This window comes from Meriones unguiculatus, chromosome 14 (assembly GCF_030254825.1).
Source record: "Meriones unguiculatus strain TT.TT164.6M chromosome 14, Bangor_MerUng_6.1, whole genome shotgun sequence".
Taxonomy (NCBI): domain Eukaryota; kingdom Metazoa; phylum Chordata; class Mammalia; order Rodentia; family Muridae; genus Meriones; species Meriones unguiculatus.
Window position 1 is genome coordinate 84,749,261 of NC_083361.1, and position 25,597 is coordinate 84,774,857.

The following is a 25,597-nucleotide window of genomic DNA, read 5'->3' on the forward strand; positions in this document are numbered from 1 at the left end:
CCCAGTTCACACCTCCTGAGTTTGTGGCTGGGAGTTCTCCACCCCCAGTAGGTTGGGGTGACCATGTCTGAAGCTGCAGCAAGCATGTGTGCTTGGAGCTGGGGCTCAAAGCTTGACCTCAGTCTCTCTATGCACAGGAATCTGCAAGACCCTTCCGGCCCAGGAGAGAGCTTCAAAGGTCTTAAGGGTTAGGGATGCCAGGTCTGGGGACACACTCCAGGTGACTTGATTCCCAGGCAGAAGTTCCTCCTGCTGCCTCTGGGTCTATGGAGGAGAGAGATATTGTGAAAGAGCATTTGGCACAGATTCTGGGTGTTGTTGTTCTGGGTGGGGAGGGGGAGGCATATGGCCTTGGTCCGGACACTGTGGCCTTGGCTGGGACTAGTTAACCTTTGTTGTGCTAGGCTGCCTGGAGTCTGGGGAAATTACCTTGGAAAGCCCCTGGGAGAAGAAGCAGGGTCTTAAAGACTAGAAGCCTGTTCCCGGGGTTGGAGGGGTTCAGTGAGCCTAGAAGGTGACTAAGGGGCTTGGGATTCCCCTGCCCCCACCTCTGCCTGAGGATTCAAATCCTCTTCATAATCCCTGCGTCTAAACAGAGCTCCCTTCTGATGAACTAATTTCACACCTGTGATCTCATTTCACCGTGTGCTGGAGAGAGAAAGCTGGGAACCTTGGCTGGGGCAGAGCGGGGTGGGGATTGGGGGAGTTGAGGGAAGCCTCCTTCTGATGTCTCAACCTGCGAAGCTCGGATAATTGAGAGGGTCCCATAGGCAAACTGTTGAGTGCTAAGGAGTTTGTGGACCTTGCCTGATGTGGGCTTATTATCTGAGGCTACCTCATGTGACTGAGGCCTGCTGAGTTTGCTTCAGGAGCTATTTGAGTGTCAACTGTCTGCCGAGTGTTGTAGAAATTACACAGATGGGCTAAGTGTCAGACTGGAGCCTAAGTGACCAGCGGTCATTGCTGTGGTTCACGAACTTGTCCTGCCTCCTGATGGTGGGCAGCCATGTTACCCCCGAGCCCTCTGCTTCTCTGTGAGAGTGAAATGGCACTCCCACCAAGATTGACTGAGCTACAGATAGACACGGTGCCTTGCCACCGTCCGTTTCCTTCCCTACAAAGAAAGGAAACTAGAGTTTGGGCCAGGAAGTCTGGAAAATCCTCAGACTTGCTTGAGGTTAGGATGCAGGTGGCTGTTGCAGCCTGAGAAACTTCAGCTTGCTCAGCTGGGGTGCCTGGGCAGGTCAGATTCCCTTGGGCCATCTCGCCTAGTTACAGAGCCTTCTAGAATCTATTTGGGGACACTGGTAAAGGGTTCTGGATTCTAACAGTCCTCACACCCACTGTGGCTTCCTGTGGGGCAGCAGCTAGTGTCCATTCCCTTTGGCCCATTGTCTGGCCTCCCTAAGCACAGGGTGCAATGAATAATTTATCATTCCCCTCACTGGGAGGCAGGCTAGGGAAATAGCTGCACTCCTCTGTGCTTCCGCCCCACTAGAGGAGGCTAGTGGCTCCTGTTTGTGCTTCAGTCTGGGTTATGCTGTGTGTGTGTGTGTGTGTGTGTGTGTGTAGGAGGGAGGATGGAGCAGGACAAGGGGAGAGGGACCTATTATCCTCCCAGCTCTCTACTGATGTTGGGGGCAGGGTGCCTATAGGCAATAATGGGAACCAAGGAGCTGAGCTAGGATCAAACTGCAGATCTCTGATTCCAGAGATGCTCGGGAAGGAGGGTGGTGGCCAGGGAGGTCCTCAGGGAATCCTGCTTGTCCCACCTGCTCACAGTGAGACCAGAGGCCAAGACTCCTGACCATACATGGCCACAATTTCTCCCCTCTGTAAAATTAGCATAGCAAGGCTCACTTCTCAAGTTCATTATGGGTGACCATAGGGTCACATAAGTAAAACCCTGGGCAGGAATGGTAGTCAGTAAAGGATTGCTTCATGGGAATGAGATGGTATGGTAGGTGGGATGGTTGAGGAGAATTCTGGAGCAGTAACACTGGGGTAATGATTCAGGACCAGAGAGGGCTGAGCAATCAGGAGGGAGAGGAGTGGAGGCCCTGTTTAGAGGCCCTCTGTGACAGGGAAACCAGTCCAGGCTTTGGGTGTGGCCTTCGCAGCCCTAGCCACTGTTGAGGCCTCAGGCTCCTTGTTCATCACTGTCTACTTAACACATACCATGTGACCACCCAGCCACCCTTTTGCTTGTGGGATAGTCTGGGTCACATCCCTGCCCCTTTTCTGCTCACTTTCTCTGCTTTGGCCCACTTTGGGTCACAGATCCCACCCCCAAATGTTCTTGGGTTGTCCACCCCTCTGGGATGCCATCTGTGAATGCTTAACACTTCACAGTAAACATATACTGATAGAAGTAATAATATTTTACAGTTTAGGAGACGCATGCGCATTTGATTATACTCTCATGGCAATGTTAGTCATAGCTTGATGCCCTTCGCTGCTTAGGAAGGGTTGCACAATGTGCTGACACTGTCCATCATGGTAACTCTGCAGAACGGCTGTTTTTGCTGAGATACTTACAGGAGCTCGGGGAGGTGCTCTGTCTTGCCCGAATTCCTAGAGCTGAACATCAGGGAACAGAGAGTCAGGCCTGCATCCATTTGAACTGGAAATCTGTGCTCCTCTCTGCCACTGTGTGGACACTAAGCCAGCTCTTTAGGAGGTGTTCTGTGCCCTCAACTCCTCGAAAGCGTTCTTTGAGTGTGACGAGCCTAGACTCGAGCCTCCTCCCCTGGGCCAGGGTATGGCAGTGTTGGACTGAGTGTAGAGCCCAGGAAGGAACCCTGGCCTTGGGGTCTGTGCTGGCTGGCTGGGTATATTGCTTGCAATGAGTCAGCCCCTCTGTGCCCTGTTTAGTGTCCCCGCACCCCGTGTCTCAGGTCTTCTGCAGTGTCCTTCATGACCCTGGCAGGAGGAAGAGGTCACAGCACAGGGCTAAAGGATGTGGTGGGACAGGAGCTGTGATTTTGGCCTAGCCAATCAATATATGGGCCAGGAGCACTGTGGTCACTTGAAGGAGGGTGGTGGCCTGGACTGGAGGCAGCATAGTCATTAGCTATGATTGAGAGCTGGCGGGGCTAGGCCAGGTTGGCAGGACTAGAGGCCAGCTGGCCCGGCCACTGTGGGGTCACTGGCAGGGCAGCTGGCTTATCCTTCCTTAGCTGCCTGTAAGGTGCCAGGGCTTTGTTGGCCATGGTTTACCTGCTGTTCTGTTGTGGTTAGGGGAATTTTGATAAAGGCCTTCTAGGCCCGGAGATGCTTCTTCCCAGAAGCCCTTGGGACCCCTCATAAGCAGGTAGAGCCCAGCCCTCCTCTGTTGCTGGCCCATGGCCCCCGTTCACTGTTAGCCTGGGGAGAGGGTAGATCTGTCTGCCCTCTGGCCAGAACCTCTCCACCAAATGCCCACCACTGTGCTTGGCACAAGGTAGCTATCCTAGGACAGGGGAGGAAAGCAGCCCCTGGCACAAGCCTTTCAACTCTGGTGCCTATTTTCTTACCTGTAAGATGAGCAGATAATAGCAATGTATGAGGCTTAGTGAGTTGCAGAGAGTGGGAGGCTGCTGAGGCCAGCACACAGGTGGACACTCTCAGGGAACCCCTTTGCCCTTCCCTCTTTTGGCTTCATGACCAAATGACTCTGTAAGAAGCTTACTGAAGAGCGCAGTGACTGGAGCCAGGGCATGGCAGGGAGGACTTTCTGGAGGAGGCTCTTTAGTGAATTTAGATGGGGGATGCTGCTCCCAGCCCCTTCTCAGGGAGAAGCCATGTGTGAGCATGAGCAGAGGGTTGTTGGCCTGGGAGGGACCATGAGCTAGGGCTGGGGCAGGAAGTAGGACTGAGATGCCTGGGGACCTCTCAAACCCTTGTGTCCCTCTCAAACCCTGTGCATGCAACAGCAGTGACCCAGTTGGGACAAGCTTTTGGGATCCAGCCAATAGATGCAGAACAAGCATGATTTTTTTTCAGGGAGGTAGCATTACACCACTCTTCATCTGCCGACAGGTGACATCACTGGAGACTTGGGCCGTGGAGGAAGCATACCGACCACAGGTAAATGTTTGGGTACCAAAGTTCCAAGCTGAGAAGCGATTCCCTGAGGTTGGGCTGGTCTCACACACCTGGCTGGGGCAAGTCACCCTGATCTATAAAATGGGGCTCTGTATATCTCCTCCTTCCAAGGGCTATTGTGAGGATGACATAGATCCTACATATAAGGTACTCAAAGGCCTAGGGTTTGGCTTGGAGGTGGAACACCTACTAACTAGTCAAGGCCTTGGGTTCAGCTGCTGGCACCCTGTAGGCACGCACAAAACCCAGCACATAAGCACTCAGTGAATGGTAAATGGTTGTTGTCCGTGCCTTCAGCACCAAGCAGGTTGCTGAGAGGGAACAGGTGCTCAAGGAGGGTGTTGGAATGGATCCCAGGCGAAGGGCAGTTGCTCTGCAGAATGAATGAACAGCCTGCTAGGAAGAGGAGGACACAGAAGCAATGACAATGCAGAATGTTGACTAGGTAGGCCAGGGCTGGGCCGCCCAGAGAAGGATCAGGGAAGGCTTCCTGGAGGCAGTGCTTCTGAGCTGGGCTGATGTCTTCTTTCCTAAGGTAGCCAGGATCTATAACCTCTGCAGGTTGTCCTTCCTCCACCTTTTGCCGCCTCTCCATCCACAACAGGAGAGCCAACAGGGAGTTTGGGGGAAGTATAGGCCACTTACCCAGGAGGCCTAGCGTTTCCCAGGCTGAGGGCCAAGTTGACAGGCCTGTTTGGAGCTCTTTTATATTCTGGCTCACGAAGTAGCCCGTCGAAGTGGGGGATCCCTGGCTTCCGTCCTGTAGCTGTTCAGCTTGTGAATGAATGGATTCTAAGGAAAAGCATCCTAACTAGGCCTGGAGGAGCACAACTATAACCACAGCACTCAGGAGGCAGAGGCAGGCAGATCCCTGTGAGCTTCAGACCAGTCTGGTCTACAGAGTGAGTTCCACAACAGCCAAGCCTATGTAGAGAAACCCGGTCTCAAAAACCAAAACCAAAACCAAAAAAAAAAAAAAAAGACCAAAAAACCCAACAACATTAACAAAAAAGAAGAAGAAAAAGAAAAAGCTCCCTCCCCCAAAAGATCTCACCTTCCCAGGCAAGACCCTCAAAGAGAAAGTTCTTTCCTACCTGAACCGGGGGTGGGGAGTAAGGGGTGGGGTGGGAGGTAGGGAGGGTGTCAGGACCTCCCCTGCCCTCAAGAATTCTGAAGAAGTTCACCAGAGGTAGGTGAGGTCAGGGCACTCTGTGTTTGTCTTCCCTGGATTGGCTGTGAGTGTTGAGGACGCTCTGCCCCTTGGAACAGGGATTAGAGAACTAAATCCCTTCCTCCTAAAGCGGTTGTTCCCAAGGTGGGTGTGGCTGCCGTAGCTTCTGGCCTTCTGAGAAACCATCCGCAGCTTGGGAGAGCCTGGCTCATCATTCCGAAGCAAGGACGGCTCGGTTATCAGCGCTTCAGGAAGCTTCGGCGTAGGGCATCTGAGACTTGCCTGTGGTTTCCACATGCTGCCGGAAGCATCCCACAAGGCTGCCCATTTGAGGAGCAGCTCCTGGCCACGCTCCCTGACTTGGGACTTCCCTGAGCAGAGAAGTGACAGGTGGGAAGCCCTTTAGTCTGACAGGCTTTGCTCTCCTGGAGTCTTTTTTCCAGCCTTGGTTTCCTCAACTGAAGAATGGGGGGTGGGGTAGAAATAACCTTTGTCTAAGATGAGGCCACGCATGGAAGGTGCGTGCCTGACACTTCATGTCACCCGGGTGCAGTGAAAGGTCGCAGCAGCACAGTCCCTGGAGTCCCTGTCCCAGCCACCTGCTTGTACCAGGTTTCTAGGGTCAGGGCTGGGTGGGGAAGGGTGAGTTCAAGGACTTGCGGTTCTTCCCATTGCCGTCCTTCTTTAAAAAGTTGTGTTTATTTATCTTCTTATTTTATGTGTATGGGTGTCTTGTCTGCTTGTATATCTATGTGTCACATGTATGCCTGGTCCCCCCAGGGTCTCCTGGTACTGGAGGGACAGACAGTTGTGAGCTACCATGTAGGTGCTGGGAATTGAACCCGGTTCTCTGGAAGAGTAGGCAGTGTTCTTAACCACTGAGCCATCTCTTCGGTCCCGCTCTGTTCCCCTTCACTGTAAGTGATAGCACTCCACTTGCTTGGTTTTTGTTTTAATGGTCAAAGTGTCAGGCTCCCTGTAACAATGGAGCCTTGTCTGAGTCTGCTTGTTTTCCAGCCCTGACACCCGATTGCCCTGCCCACCCTCTCCTGGTCCCACCTGGGAGAGCTAGAGAGTGTCAGAGGGGTGTTTTGTTTTCCAGTGAGGGGAGGGTGTCTAGAGAACATTGGAGGCCTCTGTGCATGTCCTCACCAGCAGTTGACCCCACTGAAATCAGCTCCCTTATGGGCAGCCAAATCAATCCAACGACTGCCGTGCTGGCCGGTTTAGAGACACCAAAACTTGCACTTTGTCACTGACTGCAAGGTGACAATGGGCGGGTCACTTTGTCTCTGAGCAGAGTTTTTCTGTGTGAATGACACGGTTGGGGAGTCAAGCTCAAGACTGCTCAGGTAGTAAGGAGGGAACCCCATACCAAAGCACCTTGACCACCTTAGCCCTCCCAAAGACAGGGTTCTGGGGTGATCTCCTCTTCATCGCTGCACCCCCAAGCAAGTCAGGGTGAGTGTGGCTTCCAGTGAAGCTTTGCCTGACCTCTTGGTGGGCGAAGTTCATGAAGATATTGGTGGCGGCTCAAAGCTAGCCCTGAGGTGGCCATGTTTAATGTTCCCTAGAGCTGACAGCTGCCACCACTAGTCTCTGACCCTCATTCAGGCCTTGCTACCCTGAGCTCAGGAGCCCCCAGTCTCCTGAAGGCCAGTAAGGGGGTATGGAACCTACAGGCTATGGTAGAGAGTCATCACTGGTAATGGAGGGTGTGGAGAGCCGGCGGCGTAGTGTAAAGGGCCGAGTCTGGACTTGGAGGAATCCTGGCTAAGGGACTGTACAGGAGATTGACTGGGCGCCTGGCATGGAAATACTGGGAGGCCCCACAGGACGGTGAGAACCTGCAGAGCCTGACAGGCCTAGGACACAGAGCCAGTCACCAGGAGCACCTGCATCTTGTCCCTGCCCCTGCCTCACAGCTCTTGCCTGAGCATCAGGGACAGGAGTGGTGTCTCAGTGCTCAAAGGAGAGTCCTGTGGAGGAAGGGGTGTGGGCCGCAGAGTCTGTCCTCACGTTCAGACCCACCTCTGCCTCTTTGCAGAACCAAAAGACACTGAGCTAACCACGAAGCCTGGTTGAGCATTACTTAGCTGCCTCCCATGAGACTGGGTAGCAATGCTCGCTGTCCATGCTGTTCAAGGTAAAATGACACAGCAGATAAGACAGCATCTTATATTTCACAGGAAGTTGTAAAGCCATCCTTACCCAGCTCTGCTTCTCTGTGTCATCCTTAAAGCCTTTCCAGGAAGTTCTTTCTTGTGTCTGACTGAAGTTCATTGTTCTGCAGCTGGAATCCTTTTCATCTTGCCTGGGGACTGTGCGGAGGCAGGCTGAGTCCATCCTCTATCCTCATGTGCCCAACAGTAACTGCAACGAGGAGGCAGGGAATAGAGCAACAGGGACTGTCCGTTTCCACCCTAGAGCTTGGGGTCCCAGCAGTCGATAGCAAAGCCAGGGTGGAGGGTATGTGTGTGAACTGTCTTAACTATTCACCCTCCAAAAGGTGTGGTTCTGGGGTAGAGGAGAGAGCCCTGGGCTGAGCTGCAAGCCTGCATGCTGATGGCTACCTGTCTTGCCAGTGTGGCATGAGGCTACTTAGCAACCTTTCACCAGCACGGGGCCTAGAGAGTCTCTGCATTCTGGGGCCCAGGTCTCCCTAGTGAAGACATGCAATTTAGCTTCATGGCCATTTTTCTTATTGTTGGGCCCCAGACAACCTGAAAGTAGAGTAGGCAAGGGCTCTCCAGTGGCTGATGGTGGTAGGATCTGAAATATTCGTTATGCAGGCCGCGGCTCCCAAGGGGTGGCCCTGAGTTTAAGGTCAGTTGGGGATTCCTGATTCCAGGTGAGGTGCTGTCTCCCTTCACAGCCTAGGCAATGGCGGCATGGTGCCCTTGGGCCTGCTCACCCAGCTAACTCTGCACAGTCTCTGGCTTGCTTGTGTACTTTCCCTTCAGTAGAACCTTTTTTATCTCTGCAAGCGGGAAACCTGGAAGAGGCTCAGCGAAGCTAGTGTACGGATTGGCAAGAGATCCCGCAATCCGTCAGGAAGGTTGGGGAGGGACCCTGGAGAATCTCCCCTGCCTCCTAGCAGGACTCTCTAGGTGATTGACAGGGATGGAGTACAAGATAGGCAGGTGGTTGTGGCCTCATCGTGGGGGAGCTGGGCATCAGGAAGAACCCTGCTCTGTGGGCAATGGTGGAGGGTCTGCAGGGACCCCGGGAGTATGGCTTACTCTCCTGGGAGGCAATTGGCCAGAAATGCAGGCATTCCAGACCTGGACAGTTCTGTAAGCCTTGGAAACGTAAGCATGTCAGTATCAAAGGGGACTCAAGATCCCTTCCTGTTGCCTTGGACACTTACCAGTGTAGCCTTGCAAAGCATTAGTATCACAATGTCTCTGAATTCCCCACAGTCTGTGAGCAATATTTGTTAGAGAGGCTACGACGGTAGGTTCTGGAAGACCTGCCCAGAACTCCACCGTGACTCCCATCTCCCGACGGACCTCAGATTCCTTAACTGGGAAAAGGATGATCTTCTCACACAGAGACAGAGACCTCACGCTGGCTGTGTGAGTCGAGTGAGAGAATGCTTGTCCTGTGACTGGTGCAGTTTTTAAAAATTATTATTTTACCATCAGCCTCACTTTCCAGATGAAAGGATGGAAAGTCAAAGCAAGGTGACTGCCTGAGGCCACTCAGCGATGTGTTTTGGTCCTCCAGGCTGTGGGCAATTTTTGTTTATTTTTCCTACAAAAACTTGCTTTTACCCTTAAGTGAACTGCTGCATCATTTGCTTAGAACCTTCTGTGTGCGATGCCGTTGCCTGCCGCGACCTCTTGTCCACAGTGCCAAACAGGACTTGCCTAGAACATAGTAGGTCCTTTCAAAATGTCTTGTGTATGAGTATGCCAAATGGTGTAGGTGCCTGGAGCAGTCTTTCAGGCAGTGAAGGCCTTTGCCATGCTCAAGGGCTTCCCCTGCTCATCATACCTGTAAAACAATTTGCATAGTTTGGGATGGAGCCTTCAAGAAAGAGCATGGAGCCTGGGTGAGGAGATGGTTCTTTTCCTGCTCCAGACAGGAGTCATCGTCTTGCAAGAATGGGCCTTATAGAACTTGCCTGCTTTGCCACGTGCCTGCTCCTGTGGCCATACCTACACAGCAATATGTTCTGGCTCCAGTCTCCCCATCCCTTCGTCTTGCTGTCCATAAACCTGCCTCCTCCCTCTCAGCACCTCTTCCTTCTCCCCTTGTGCTTGTCTGCGTGTCATTTCTAAGTGGTGGCTCTTAGGAGCCTTCATTCATTCATTTCTATCCTGCCAGCTGCTGGTGCCCTGGGCCTTGCTGAGAACTCCATCCATCTTGGTGGGGGACTTCTGCAGTGGTTGTGCTTGGTCAAGACATGGCCACACCCTCTGGCAAAAGACAGGGAAATCATGATGCACAGACGAAATGCTGGCACCAGACTTCTGCCTCTGCTTGCCTCACCACCCTGAATCTCCACAATACTCTAGGGAGGGATCTCGGCTCCACTTCACCAACAGTAGATTCCTGGACCAGCAGGCAGAATCCCTGCCTCACAGCTAGCTCACATCTCTGCCCATCCTTGACCATCTCCTTCCTCTGTACTCTGTTTGCAGACTGTATGATGTCACCTTCTTTTCTCTCTGCAAGAACTGGTGGTAGGGGATGAGGTTAGACTATTTGCCTCTATTTAAATGGTCAGTTTAAGTGTGGCCTTTCCTCCTCAGACCATTGTATAAGACAAATGCTCACATTATCAGGGTTGGCTTTGAACTCCGGGTCATCCTGTGTCCACCTTCTGAGTGCTGTGATTTCATGTGTGCACTTTCATGCCAGGCTCCCAAGCTTGTTGGAGGCCTGGAACCCGGGACAAGCTGCTTGGCATATTGTCATCAGGATGTCTCGCACAGGAAGCCACAGGGAGAAGCTGTTTCTTGGCTTAGGACTGTTTGTGTTCTGGAGACTATCTCGGGGACACTGGTGCAAGACAGTCTTGGCTGTAATGGTAGAGCTTCAGTCTGCAGGACACGTGAAGGTAGAGATGTTTGGATTCTTCATCCACCAAACAGACCTGTCTCAGGCACCGACTGTGGGCCAGGCACACAGCCAGCCCCGGGAAATGCCAAGACACGTCTGACTAAGAATCTTCCATTTCATTTCCCAGCCCACTAAGGGTTTTTAAAGAAAGACAAATACAAGCCTTAAAAGGAAGAAGCAAGTTTTTAATTATTCCAGGTCGTGGTAGGTGGGTGGGTGGATGACACATTTATTCTGTACCATGGATCTGTACCTAGGCCCTGGTTAGTATCAGATCTCCCAGATCTCCCAGGAGCTATTGAGGACCAGTTACCCCAGGCCAAGTTCACAGCTGCTGCAGGAAGTCTGAGGAATCAAGTGGAGTAAGGGAGGCCCAGAAGAGGAGGGTTGGCACAGATGGTGCCTCCTGAGGCCCATTGCCCTGGACTCGGCATTGAGGGTGTGTAGTGAGTGCCTGTGCCACAGAGGGGAGATGAAGTGTGGTGAGGGTGGGGTTTGTCCAGCGTTCTCAGCAAAGTAACAGCTGGGAATGGAAGTGTAGAGGTGACACTGTATGGTGATGCTTGAGGGGGCCCTGGACAGTGGGAGCACAGGAACACTATTGCAAAGGCTACTTACTGGGTAGGTAAGTGTCTAAGTACCCACTGAGCGGGTGCCTAGCTGACCAGGAGGGCCCTGAGGGCCAGGACCAAGTCACAGTCATCCCTGTGTCCCCAGCACTTGGCTAGTGTCTGGTTGACATGTGTGAACTGAACGGATCTTTAACCGGGTCCTTCTCCTCTGTAGGCTTCAGGGCCTCTTACTGTGGTTAGGCAAGGCCACTAGCAAATCCTCCCAAAGTCTGAAGACTCTCAGGAGTGCTGGGCATGCTCACTCTTCCTCTAGTCTTGAGGTTCTCCAGGTTGCCCCAACTGGAGGGATCAGAAGCCCCTGGGTTGTGTTAGCCGCCTTTTACCAGTGAACTGCACTTTTCCTTTTGCCTTGCCTCCACAGGTGGTAGCCCTGGTCACCTTTCTAATCATTCTCCTAAGGCCCCAGATCCCATGACAAAGCAGGGAGGAGCTGGAGAGGCGAGTTGAGCCAGGCTGGAAAGAGGGTTAGTGCATGCAGCTTGGGGTTGGAACTCTGGAAGGTTCCCCAGTCTGCCATCTCCGGCATCTGCCTCTGTTGGGTGAGGCTAGTAATAATGACTCCCACATGAGGCTTTGTGCTGATCCAGAGAGATAACATGGATACATATTATAAACTAACTTAGGGACTTGGGATGTAGCTCAGTCGGTAGAGTGCTTGCCTAGAAACCCTGGGTGGGCTCTGTCCCCAGCAGTGGATAAACCAAGCATAGTGGCACACACCTGCAATTAATCACAACATTCAAGAGATAAAGACAGGAAGATCAGAAATCTAGGTCATCCTTCAAGTCAAGTTCAAGTTCAGGCTGGGATAGATGAGTCCCTGTCTCAAAAAAATATAGGATAGGTAGATAGATAGATAGATAGATAGATAGATAGATAGATGATAGATAGATAGACAGATAGAGGATAGATAGATAGACAGATAGATGATAGATAGTAGATAGATTGACCCTCCCATAACTAGCTGTGATCAACAGTCTGTATTGTCCAATTTCTATATCCTGCCCCCCACCAACTTCAGGCTCACTTGTCACCTTTTCTGGAAGTGTTCTCTGGCAGTGGCTCACTGTTTCCTGCCAGGCTTCCCCTGTAGTATGGGCTTTATTCAGGCCGCAGCAATAGGACTCTGAATTATATACAAGTTGCTCACACAGTACCACGTGTCCCTGCACAGAGCAGGAACAGACACCTTGCTGTCCCTCTTGTCTCTTGGATTCAGATGCCACCTCCCCAGCTACATCCCCGGAGTACAGGGTTTTGGCCTCTGGGACAGGTGGGAGGCACCTGTTAGGAAATCTCCTCAACTTGCCAGCACTGCTGTAGGCTGGATCCAACAGGACCTGCCTGCGTATGGGGGTGTGGTAGGGCATGGCCCTGGGTGGCTGGCGGTGATGAAGGATCGGGGCTGGCAGTCATAGGAGCAGAAGGACAGAACAAGACAGTCACTCTCACATCCCTCCCTTTTCCCCCTGGTTTCAAGGAGGTGTGAGGGGCAACTGAGGCTCTCTGGGATGACTGCTGCTTTACGTCACTATAGCCCAGGGCACTCACTCCAAGCACAGGCAGCCTGGCAATCCAGCCTGGCAACCCTGGCCAGGATGGGGTCTCAAGGAACAGGATAGGTCTAGCCAGCATCCCCTCCTCTTGAATCCTGGGGGTCCCTCCTAAAGCCTTTGTGCCTACAGCCCCCAGATGGTGTCCTGGCCCCCTCAGAGCAGAGTGGAGAGCAGATAGCTGGCAAGGCTGGCCCCAGAGACAGCCCAGATGTTCTCCACGCTTGGGTTGGTGGGTGGGAGAGGCCTAGGGGAGGCGTCAGCTAAAAGGACGTAATAGCACAGCAATGTAACTTAAGCTGGTCGCAGACACCTGCCCCCCAATCCTGTGTGTGGAATCAGGTCTTATGCATTCAAGGCTTTGAGCATACTGGGTCAGCACTCTCACTGAGTCACAGCTCTAATCCACCTCCTGTCTTTCTGGCTTAGAAAAGTCAAACAGTGGGTTCCGTCCCGGTTTCCACACTTTGGATTTGCAACTCGCCTTTCCGACTTTGGCTGAAAAGGGCTGCTGAAGTGGCTTGGTCTCACAGGCTGGGCTGAGGTCAAAGCAAGCAGGGTGCATGGTCTGCCACGGACTAGGAGGAAGAACCAATTCCAGGTCACAGCAAAGAAACAAGAGTGCTGGCAGGGATGAAGGACTGGGGCTGGTCTCCTTCAGGGAGAAAGAGGCCATTTCCACAGGGCCTGGGAAGGAGCAACAGCAAAGGTATGCCAGTGACTGTCACTTCAAATTACCCCAGTGTCTGTCACTTTTAGGGGAGCCAGGCAGCCCTGAAGGCTAACCAGGTGATGTAAGGAGCCCCTTTCTTCTTGTTCCATGTCACAGGGACTAGCACACTGTACTCTCCATATGTTATATTAAAGGAAAAGCAGAAGCTACTGGGTATGAAGCCCTCAGGGGACAGCTCATGGGCTCCAGCAACTAAGACTGGCTTCCTGGTCCTGGTGACAGCCAGGCTGTGTGGATGGGCTGTGTATGCCTCATTTGCTTCCTTTGATGGAGCAGCTGCTTAATTAGCTGCTTGACAACTGTCCCCTACACGTGTCAGGGTCAGTCCTCAACAGACCACATGTGTGCTCGGCAGCCAGCCCTGGGCATGAGTCCATGACCTGCTTGCTGTCCCATCCCCTGCTTCTTGGCTTGTCCCACAGATGACCTTATGTTATGGTCACTGTGTTGGGGACTCAGGGAACAGAAGACAGCCATGCCCCAGGATCCCCAGTTTGGGACCGATGGGAAGAAAGGGCCCAGAGAAGGATCAGTGGTTGGCACTACCCCAGAGGTGTGCCCATTAGCCACCCCTAACCCTGGCTCTGCTGGCTCTGTCTTCAGCCCCCTATGTGACCTTGAGCATCCCGTCTTCCTCTCTGTGCCCCAGATTTGCCATCTAAAACAGGGTGTTTGAAGAGTTGGTCCCAGGAAGCTGTTACCAAAAGTGAAGCGGTGTGGGCTTAACTCTGATCTCTAAAGACAGTGGGCCTCTCATCCCATTTCTCCACTTGGGACTGCGACCCATCACTGCTGCTCATGACTGGGGTGTGCTGGCCGTACAGGCACAGGACACAGTGACAGCTACCCTGCCCAGCAATGTCCAGCAATGAAGGGTCGTCGAGCAGTTCATTGGTAGGCTGGGTGATTGAGTCCACCAGCTTTACTGTGGTGCCTGAGCACCCAGAACCAGGAGAGCGATGACAGCCTCTGCCTCCATGGCTGGTTGGGGAAGGGCAGATATGGCAAGAGGGCTTGTCTTTAGTGTCCTTGAGAGAGACCCTTGCTCTTCTAGAACTGTAGATTTTCTATCCCCAGATATTGAGAATACCAGCTCATGGGACCTTAGAGCCTTGGGCCCTATGAAATTGTGACTTGGAAGTGGCCTTAGGAGTCACAGAATCCAAAACTGCACCCAGCCCAGGCAGGCCCCTCCATGGAGTTCTGGGCCCCCTTGAGGCCCTCCTGTGGCCCGGCTCCTCAATTCAGTGCTCCCACTTATGCCTCATTGCTGTGAGTGGCCATCTGAGATTGGCAGGTTCTTCTGGGCAGTGCAGGACAGGCACCATCTTCTGTTTGGCTAAGAATAGAAGGCTGCATGGGATCTAAGCATAGCCGATGCAGCAGCTCCCACCAGGCACTGGGGAGCTTATTAAGCAGGATCTGGGGCCACCCTGGGCTCTCCTGGGTGGAGGGACGCTGAGAAGAGTTTCACAGCCTGGTCCCAGGAGATGGATGACATTTTTTCTTTTTTTGGTAAAGTACAGCTCCTCCTCCTGCCTCCCTCTCCCCTGGGCCCCCAGTCTCCTAGTGTCCTGGGGGAATGTCTTCTGAGATGATTCAAACAAACATACCAGCCTTTGAGTGGAACAAACCAATCAATAAAAATGGCTTTTTTTATTTTGCCTGAAAGGAGAGAGCCAAGGAGAGCGGCTATTATTGAGCACCTACTGCATGCCAGACCTGTCCTCAGCATCTGGTGCTCTGGCTTCATCTAACCTACCCAATGGCTATAGAGAGGAAGCTTGGTATCATGTCCTGATGTGACCTCATGGAATGAGGGCTGGGAACCAAGGTCTTACCTACCCTGTGCTTTTGGGGGAGGGAGTTGCTGAGAGTCAGGGGAAGGGACCAGAGTCAGAGCTCTTTGAGGGAGCTCCGGGGTGGGAAAAGTCTATCCTTCTGATTATAGGAAACCATGGTTTGCTATATATTTGAGTCTATTCTTCTTTTGGCATCCTATGTGGAACTGGAGAAACTACTAGCCTGAGGCTGGGGATTGTGTCCCTGTCACATACAGAGCAGGTCCAGGCATAGGTCTGTTGAGTCTGAATTAAGTCCAACCCTCTTGGGTCTCACAGTCCCTTTCACAACGTGGCCAGAGGCTGCTTGGGGGAGGACCATGAGACCAAAGCACCAGATCCCTGCTGTCCCCGGTCACTGATTGCCAGTGTGAGAACTGTCGGGACACCTCGGCATCATGAGTCCCTCTCAGGAAGACAGAGGCCCTAGGACAGAAGGGGGCCCAGGTCATAGGGTAAGTGGGCCTAGCAGCACATAGTAGGTACTCAAGAAATCCCTTCTTTCTTGAGTACCAGGGCCTGCTCTCTTCACTTCGGGGCAGACCTGGGAGACTTGGGCAGTCAGGGCTTGGAGTCAGCTGAAGGTCCAGCCAGAGCCTGGAGGGCCCCAGGCTTATATGTGTTTGCCCAAATCCTGCCCCACTCAAGTGTTCCTGTGCCAAATTGGAGGCCTTCCTGAGTGTTCCTCCCCAGTACCCTTCCTTACTTCCCATCTCCCCCAAACAGGGAGCATTTTTATTAAATTTTATTTTATATCAAGAACTCAAAACACAGGCAGGGGATATAGCTCATTTAGTAGAATGCTGGCCTTGCATGGGTGACTCCATGGGTTTAATCCCTGGCACCACATTAGCAAACCAGGTGTGGTGGACGTAGGCCTGTCATTCCAGCGATGGAGATGTGGAGGCAGGAGGATCAAAGCAAGCTCATCCTCGACTACATGGATAGTTGAGGCTAGTCTGGGCTAGTAACACACCATCTGTGCTATTTGGACTCACAAATGCATGGTGGCCACTACATTTACATTGCTGCATAGCGAGTCCCAGGCGTGGTTGTGTTCGGAACCCAGAGCCTTAATACACTGAGGAAAGTGCTTTGTCCTTGAGCTTCATCTCCAGAAGTCATCTTTTTCATCAGGTAAAACTGATGCTGTATAACCCCATTAGTTAGCCCTCCTCCCACCTCCCATTCCCATCCTCCCTTTTCCTCCCCCTCCCTTACCCTCCCCTCAACATAGTCCCTAGTAACCAACACTGTACTTTCTGTTTCTGTGAATCTGACTCCTTTAGGGGCATCATTAAATGGAATTCCCCAGCATCTGTCGCTTTTCAAGTGGCTTATTTCACCTAGGGTAATGCCCTCTTGGCTCATCCCTGTTATACAGCAAGAATCAGCCTTTCTTTTTAAAGGCCAAGTAATATTCCATTGTGTGGATATGCCACATTTTTGCCCATTCTCCCATTCGTGGACAGTTGTGCTTCTGGATCTTGACTGTTATGACAGGAATGGGACTTTTGGACAGGCCTGGGTTGTATCCCATGTTCAGGGTCACCTTTGCTAGGCGTCTGATCCTTCTCCACTGGCTGTTCAGCTGTTCAGTGGTAGAGCAGAAACTTGCATGTACAAAGGCTTGACACTCATCAGGCTCACACCGAGTGCGAGGTAGAAGTCATTTCTATTACCTGGTTTCCTTTTAGAGGCCCGTCCCTCTCTCTGTCTGTGGGTTTCCTTTTAGAGGCCCGTCCCATATGTCACCCGCACCCCGTAAAGCCAGAGTAGGGGCTGTGTGTCTGTCAGTTGATCTCAGACAGTCAGGGGTTTGTCCAGATTCACACAGCCAGTCAATGGCCGCGCTGTGATTCAGTCTAGGTCTCTGGCAATGCCAAGAGTCCACAGGCCTCAGAGCAGGGGTTCTCAATCTTCCTAATGCTATTACCCTTTAATACAGTTCTTCGTGTTGTGGTGACCCCCAACCATACATTTAAATTTGTTGCTACTTCATAACTATAATTTTGCTACTGTTGTGAATTGTCCTATAAATATCTGTGTTTCTAATGATCTTAGGCAACCCTGTAAAAGGATTGTTTGAACCCCCTATCCCCATGAAGGGGTGACCCACAGGTTGAGAACTTCTGCCTTACAGTATCAGCAACCTGTGGCCCACGCATAATTCTGCAAGTGTCAGAGCTGCAGAAGGAGGGAGGAAGCAGGGCGAGCTTGTGAGGAGAATCCCCATGGTGGGCAGAGGCCATGGCATCTCTGACCCCATGACTGCTCAGGGTTGTGGATGGTGAAGTTGCCCCAGGAACAAGAGCTTGGAGAGACTCACATGTACCACACAGGCTGGTCTAAGTCCTCTTGAAGCTGGGAGCTTGCATCCTGTTTTTGTTCCCTCTTGCCCTGTCATTTGCTTTTCTCTTCCTTCCATCATTTCTTCACTTGGTAGTCACTCTCCTGAGCTCTGAGGTGGGGGTGGGAGGAGCAATCAAACCTGGAGGCACTTTTTATCATCCTGGCAGGAAGAGCGAGGATTCTGGGCAAAGCTGCCTGGGTTGAAATCCCGTCTCTGCCGCTTACTGCCTGTATGACCTCCAGCAAATTGCTTAAGCTCTCTGTGTCCTGTGTCTTTCTTCTCTATAGCAGAGAGACTTTCTCCTTTACACAACAGGTCACCCTCAAACTTGGTAACTTAACCAGAGAGTGTCTGTCTAGCACACCTGGAGCCCTGTGTTTGATCCTTCCACCACATGAAACCAACCACAGTGGTACAGATTTGTATTTCTAGCACCCAGGAGGTGGAAGCAAGAGAATCCGAAGTTCAGAGTTATCTGTCCATAGCAAATTCCAAGTCCACTTGGGCTACATGAGACCCTGTCCAAACAAAACAAAGCAAAACACAAACTACCTTTCCTTTCATAAATCAGAGATTTAAGATGGGCTTAGGCAAGGGGCATGTGGCTGGAACAGCCAGCAGCAGGTCACTGGAACTGGGACTTCTCTTTGCTTTCATGTCTATTCAGGGCCTCCTTTGTCCAAAAACCGGGTTGAAATCTGGGCATGGTGATGTACGCCTTTAATTCCAGCACTACTCAGGAGGCAGAGGCAGGTGGATCTCTGGGAGTCCAAGACCAGCCTGGTCTACCTAAGGAGTTCTGGCCCAGCCAGGGCTACACAATTAGACTCTGTCTACAAATGAAAAGACCTGGCTGAGCCCATGACGATCCCTATGCAGACAAAGCACCTGCAGAGTGGTTCAGGGTTCCTGCAGGAGCATGCTCCGGAGGAGGCGACGGCTGCGTTCCCTTAGAAGACATGGCCTCGAGAGGGTGCCAGTGTCCCCTCAGCCATCACTTCCAGGCCCTCCTGTCCTTGAGCGTGGATGCACAGACCTCGGTTCTCCAAGGGAAGATGTCACAGTGACGCTAAGGGGACTGTGGGGGATGGGCACGGCTGCAGCAGATGTCTCTGGAAATCCAATCTACCCCTGCTGTAAGGGCTACAGGAGTCAAAACAGGAAATGCCTAGAACAATGCCTAGGCATCGCATATAAGCCGGAGCTATATATAGCCGGGCATGATTTTGACTGTATGCAATTTACTCATGCTGTGCTGACTGAGGGACCTGGCTATCACTGCTGAAGTCAGTCCTAGGAACAGAGGCGCTTCCTGTGTGGGTGTAGAGGGATCTGTAAGAGTCTGTTACGTGGAGACCGTAGACACCTGTTCCACACGAAGGAAATCCACAGCTAAGTGAAGTCCCCGGAGAAGGACACAGCTCCAGGTGGCGCGGCTCCCTGAGGTGTAGATGGCGGGACCAGACAGGTGGATTGAGGCCAGGCTAAGTAGAGCTTTGCATGCGGCGTTCATTTGGGCGTTCATTCCTGATACCGGGAAAAGGTGGAAGGTCCTGCAGTGCCGTAGAGGAGAGGCCATGTGTGAAGTGAACTCAGGAGGATTCGGGAGGTGTCAGGGTTGCAGGGGGCAGGCAGATGGGGCTCATGCCATGTTTGTTCCTGTCATTTACATCAGCTTTGAGTGTGATGTGTGTACTGGCTCTCTCCTCCCCTTCCAATAGGTCAGACCCCATTCATTACCTTTTCTGTTCAGTTTGGCTCCATTACAGGGGATGAGACCCGCTTTGGCGAAGGGCTGGTGGGGCCAGAAGTCACCTAGTAGCCTCCTTTGTTCCAACTCGGCCTGTATCCCCTGGCCCCTCCTCTTCATACATTCTCCTTCAACCTTCTGCAGTGTCAGGGTCCAGACAGACCAGGTGGCCCTCCAGGGGTGGCTGGTGTGCTGGCCAGCCCTATTTTCCCCCTGAGCTGGTGGTTTCAGAGCAACCACGATCCGGGTCTCTTCATGTCTCGTAGGCCTGTCTCTGTGCTCCATAAGCCTGTGCTGGTGCCAGTTTGTCTCCTTGGTGTGTGCATTCCCATGCACGCATGCCTTGTGCATTTGTATCTGTGTGGCTGCACATGTGTGTGTAAGGGATGCATTCTGTGTTCCCTGGGCACTTCTGGAAAGCTCTAGGAAGTAGCAATAAAACAACATGACTCATAAAGGGCTCCTGGAGGAGCAGAGGCATCCGTCCTTGCCCTAGGGGCTGAGGGTCAGAGCAGACACAGCTGGCTGCCTTCAGGAGCTAGCCTGAGTCTCTGACATGCTGCTTAGTTGGGTGTTTCTAGACTTGGGGAGGCGGGAGCAGTGTGCAAACAGCTAAAGGCATACTGCAGTTGGTGGGGGTAGTCAGAACTTCCTACAGGAGGAGTCGAGCCATGACTCTAGAAAATACAGCTGAGAAGGGGTGGGGAACAGGAGCAGAGCCTGGTGAACCATGGGTTAAGGGTGTTGAGACAGAGGGAGGGTGATTCTCGTCTTGCTGGGAGTCAGGAGATGAAGGCCCTTGAGATGAGGGTTGAGGTGAGCAGGCCTAAGGGGGAGTGATGAGTTCCTACTTGGCCACTGTGGTGCAGGGCTCCTGGGGGTGCTGAGCAGATGACTGGGAGAGCAGGCTACTGAGAGCCTAAGTTTAGTCCTGGTATGCAAAGGCCCAGGGGTTGAGCATCCAAGAAGCAAGAGAGAAAATGAGCATGAGCTGGGCAGCCATGCTGGACAAGGGAGAGAAGAGCAGCAAGGGGCTGGAGAGCTAGGATAGGAGGAGACCTTTCCAGGAAGCCAAGGAAGGAAACCTTCCCAGGAGGGTCAGGCCAGTGTTAACTGAGGACCAAGAGGTCTCCTGTGAGGAAGCTGCTGATGAACTTGAAGGGACTGAGGGAGGAAGTGGCAACATGAGCATGGAGGACTCTTCCAGAAGTTTCTAGACAAAGAAGGAAAGATAAGCAGGCTGGTGTATATGATAGACTCAGGCCTGAGTGTTCCCAGCTAGAAGGAACCTGTCTTCAGGGGCCCCAGGCACCCTAAGGACCTCTCGAGGTCTTCAGCAGCAGGGTTGGAGGGTGCCCAGAGGGAATTCCCTTTCCATAGGGACAATGTGGGGTAGGGAAGCCCAAGAAGGATTGTGAGGGCAGCCTCACCCTGCCCACCTCCAGGCCTCCATCCACCTTCAGGTCTGTAGAGCAGCATCCTGTAGGCTGGAAGAAGCCCGGGATCTTCCTGAACCAGGCCCAGGTCAGGAGTGGAGCCTAGGAATGTGTGCGGTTGTCCTCTTCAGTGCTGGAGGCTGCTTCAGGGATGTTTCACAGAAGGTCCTGGAAGGGTCAGAATGCTGATTTGCCTGTTTGCAAAGAGACCACGCCCAGACCCACCCCTGCTCCCAGGTTGAGTCGAGCCTGAGTCTTTCCCGCGCTGTGTTCCCTCCCAATGAACTTGTTCAACCCTGGCCATGGAGCCAAACCTCTCATCCGACCGTGCGCTTTGAGCGGCGGCCAGTGTTTTTACAACTTGTTTTCACGGAGTTGGTTTGAAGTCTCCCTGCATTCCCAGAATGTCAGATCCGCCCTGATTCACAAGGACTGACCAAAAAACAGGGTCAGAGCCAGCTAGGAGTCTGAGGACTGAGTCATTCTCCTTGGACCTTTCACAGATTTTTCTGTTTGTTTTTTTCTTTCTTGGTTTTTTTTTTTTTTTTTTTTTTTTTTTTTTTTTTTTTTCCCTAGTGATGAGAGAAATGTAGGAAAGTGGCCCAGGGAACCAGGAGGGACAGCAGTAGCACGTGAGCACAAGAACATGTCCAGATGATGCAAGCCGTGGGCAGAGAGGAGCAGAGGCACCAAGGTCTGGGCTTTCATCTAGGAAGACCTCAGATTGAGGTTCATGTTCTGTTGCCTGGCTAATGGGGGTCTCTGTGCCTCAGTTTCCTCATCTCTGCAATGGCACAGAACCCTGGGTGTCTGAGGTCACATGGCTCAATGTGAGAATGGTTGTCAGGAAATGTAGTAAGACAGAAACTGCTAAGGGGAGGGGAGGAGGAGAGGTGAGCTCAGCCAACCCCATGCAGGGCCTCTGGCTCAGTCAGCAGGTGACTGGGAAACAGTGGCAGCCATACCCCAGTGGTGACCCTCCAGGAGCAATGATGGACGTTGTCAGTAAAGGGCTGCCTTGGAGGACAGCAGTGTCCTGAGAGGGATTCCAGCAGTCCAGGGAAACTTGGGTCCCTAAAGCCAGGTGTTTGCCATCAGGTGGTCAACACCATCCAGGGTGTCCTGTAAGAGTGGAGGGTCCGGGAGGGTGGGGGACCCTGGTGCATGGCTTCTGGGTTTAGACAGGATTAGGAGATAAGGACTGTGGGGTGCTGACTGCCCAGAACCCAGCCTGGTGAGTGACAGCTTGTAGGCAGGGTGCTGAAGGGAGCCCCAGGACCACACAGTCTGCAGGGCCATTGCCATACCTGCCACTCCAGCCTGGCTGTCCTTGAACTGGGCTTCCAGGCGGCCCCACCGCCACCCCTTGCTCCTGGCAGCAGCATGTCTGAAACCCAGCAGCTCCGGAGCTTGCTAGCCTGGCCGTGGCACCCCTCCTTCCAGCCCAGAGGGCACCAGTGACAAAAAGGACACTGGCCTAGGTCAGGGCCATGGAGGACCTTGGCTGCTCTCTCCTCAGTTGCACTTGGCTTTTTCTCCTTGGTGAACTCACACTGATCAGCGTGTCCCGGGAAGGAACTAGCAGAAAGTTGCCCTTTCATCCTGTTCTGACTAAACCCGGAATCTAAATGAGGTCAACCTGGGTTGGTCTCGATGGTCTCCACCCTCACTCATCACAGGCGATGTCACCACGATTTTGCCTCCTGACTGACTCAGGCCACTGGGAGTATGGCCCTGAAGAGCACGGGCTTGGGTTCTAGTCTAGCCAGACTCTATCACCTGCTGTGTGACCTTGGCCAAGTCCCCCTCCTCCTCTGAACCTCAGTGCCTCAGGCTCCTAAGCAATCCTAATCTCACTGCTGGTGTGCTGAGATTACAGATGTGTGCTGCCATGCCTGGCTTTCCGTAGGTCCTGGGGACCAAATTCAGGTCTTCACAATTGCATGGCCTGCTATTTACCCGCTGAGCCACTTCTCCATTAATGAGCGTGTTTGACGTCTCTGTGTGTTGGGTGTTTTGTTGATGGCCTGCTGAGGTTGGGGTAAGGAGTGATATTTACACTTCATTTGTATTTGCTTCATGAAACATCTTAGTCTTCCCTTTAGCAAGATTTTCATAATATTTGTGTTCCATCGGCAGCAGTGATCTAAAGGATTAAAAACAAGATGCAATTATTTTGCAAAGGGCGCAGAGTTTGAGCCCTGGAGGTGTGGCTCAGTGGTAGGGCACCTGCCTGTCATGCACAAGGCTTTGGTCTCCACCCCCAGGGCCAAGTTCACATACACAGTGTGTGAACTTTGAGTATATTCTGTCAGATGTAAACCAGAGGGAACATAAATACAGGAGAATTTATTTTATAGTTACAGAAGACGTCATAAACTTACTAAAGTTAAACAGCATGCATCCTAATTAGTAGAAGATTTTAAAATAAGATTACCTAGCCTGGCCAGGTCCTGCAGGCCCAGCTACACAAGAGGCTGAAGCCCTGAAATCACACGGTCAATAAATGCCTGGGCAACTCGGCAAGCCCCTGCCTCAAGACTTCAGTAAAGCAAGATGCAGGGTGGGGATGTAGCTCAGTGAGATGGTGCTTGGCTAGCAAGCACAGAGCCCCTAGGCTTATTGTGTAGCACCCCTGTAAGTAAACAAACAAAGCAGGCCATACACACCTATAATCCCTGGGGCCCACACGAGGGAAGACAAGAACTGACACCCACAGTTGTCCCCTTACTGTTGCACACAGAGAAATCAATAAATACGTAAATACATACAATTTTCAAAAGAGTGAGGATCTCATTTCCTATTGCATGAGCACAGTGGAAATTGTTAAATATTGTAAAGTGTGCCTTGGGTAGCATGTGCATTTCCAGCACACTTGTAAAATGAAATAGGAAGAAAACACACACACATGAAGCAGCAGCAGCATGTACTCCTCTCAGTAGATGACAGACAGTCGTCTGGACAGACACACCTTTCATTCTTCAGTTCAGGAAAAGGAGACAGGTTTGTCAGGGGCCTGAGTGGTGTTGGTTAGGGGAGTAGAAGTTTGGATGAAGTCTTAGCAGCTGTAGCCGTGACCTAGCGGTTTCTCTTCTGCCATCAGCCTCTCCCACTGCTTTGGTCCTGCAGGGAGGTTCACACCAAAGAGCCACTTCCTGTTTGGGGCCCAGAACTTCCTTCAAGTGACTCACTGGCTCTCACTGTCCCTGTGCTGGGAAGTCAAGGTAGGGTGGAGCCAGGCCTGTTCATGTCACCTTTAGCCTGGACCCCTATGGGCTCAGTCAGACATGGGACATGGACTGTCTTGGTTTTCTTCAGGTGTGAGACCGTTCGACCTTGGTCTGCCTTTGGGCACAGACTCCGTTCAGCCCAGAGTAGACGTGGGAGGCAGCCTCTCATCCGTCAGGTGCTTTTGCTGGTAGCCACTAGCCCAGGTGGGATTGATAAGAGAGCTGAGACAGCTCAGTGTGGGTCTATTGCACTTTCCCATCCATGCTTAAATCTCTAATAACAACTTCCTGGTGACCACGTGGGTTCCCTGCCCCCTCTCTGTGCCTCAGTACCCCAGGGTGTCCAGCGTCTCCTGATAACAGTGACGTCCTGTACAACTTGGTATCTCGGGGTTCATTCCAAGAGATTATGACTTGTGGGGCTGAGGCAGGAGGATCCGAAGTGCAAGGTCATCTTGAGCTACCGAGGGGGCTGTCAGTCAGCTGGGTTCTGGGAGACTGAGTCTCTGACCAGTGAAATAAAACAGAATGGAATAGAAACAGTTTTGAGGGTTGGGGAGATGGCCCAAGGGATAACAATCATGAGACCTGGAGTTTGCATTCCCAGGAGAGTGGTGGGCCTGGTGAGCACGGAGGCCTGCCTGGAATTCCAGGCCTCAGAAGGCAGCGGTGGAGAACCCCTGGAGCAAGCTTGCTAGCCAGACTGGCCATATCAGCAAGATGGAGGCTCAGGAAAAAGACTGTGGCTCAGTGAGTGAGGTGGGGGAGCAGTGGAAGAAGACGCCTAAGGTCAACCTTAGACCTCCACATGCCTGCAGACACACACCGTGCGCATCTGCACAAGCGTGTGCTTAAGCACTTATATGAGCAACCTGTACACACACACACACACACACACACACACACACACATACATATTACATGCGCAGGTATATACATGAGAAAAAATTAAAACTACACACAGCACAGTGGAAAACTACACAACGGAAAAAAATTAAAGGCAAACAACAACAATAAAAGATATCCGGGTGGCTCACTGCTGTACTCCTAACCCTCAAGAGGCTGAGGCAGAAGGATCGCTCTAAGTTTGAGAACAGTCTGGGCTATAGAGTAAGACTCTGTCCCAGCAGAGTAAAAGAGAGGGTCAGGGAGCTATTTGGGGTTTAATTTGAACTCTGCCACCTGGCTGGGTGTGCCCACTTCCTAGGGCCTCTGCTTTATTGTTTGGAAAATTTTGTTGCATTTCAGTGTGTGTGTGTGTGTGTGTGTGTGTGTGTGTATGAGTGTATTATGAAGGTAGAGTACAACTTGTAAAGTCAGTTCTCTCCTACTCTGAGTGTCCCTAGGGTAAAACTCAGGTCAGCAGGCTCGGCAGTAGGCCTCTTTACCCACCGAGCCATCTTTCCGGACCCCTAGAACCTTTGTTTTAAATCTAGTGCGTCTCACGTGGGTGTTTTACACACATGGCAGCTAGTTACCGCCAGGCGCAGGCTAGTGAGCAGACTTCATTGCTTTAAGAGACTAAGTGCGATCACCCTCCACAAGCTGAGACTCTGCGTGGGGTAGCCAGCCCAGCACTATTCCCCTTGAGAAGCTGGTTACACAGGCTGTGGGCCTTGGCTCTGTGGCACGGACGTGCAGAACCCCAGGCCCAAACCAGACACACTGAAGCCAACTGCAGCTCATAGCAGTCACCGGCACTCCCAAGTCTGAGCTCCCCTGCTCTGTTTCTATCCCTCTGC

The 25,597-nt window shown here is 52.3% G+C and overlaps 1 protein-coding gene across 7 annotated transcripts in view; it reads left to right on the forward strand.

The window, feature by feature from the left end:
- The window catches only part of Gdpd5 (glycerophosphodiester phosphodiesterase domain containing 5), a 76,017-nt gene that overhangs the window by 1,645 nt on the left and 48,775 nt on the right, over positions 1–25,597 (forward strand). For 3 of the 7 annotated variants that reach the window (XM_021656290.2, XM_021656293.2, XM_060367631.1), the window contains exon 2: positions 3,985–4,068. The exons of 2 other annotated variants lie outside the window; for them this stretch is intronic. The gene's annotated coding sequence lies outside the window, so the exon portion shown is untranslated. The remainder of the gene's footprint in view (positions 1–3,984; positions 4,069–25,597) is intronic. 2 more of the 7 variants (XM_021656289.2, XM_021656292.2) reach the window with 1 other exon arrangement.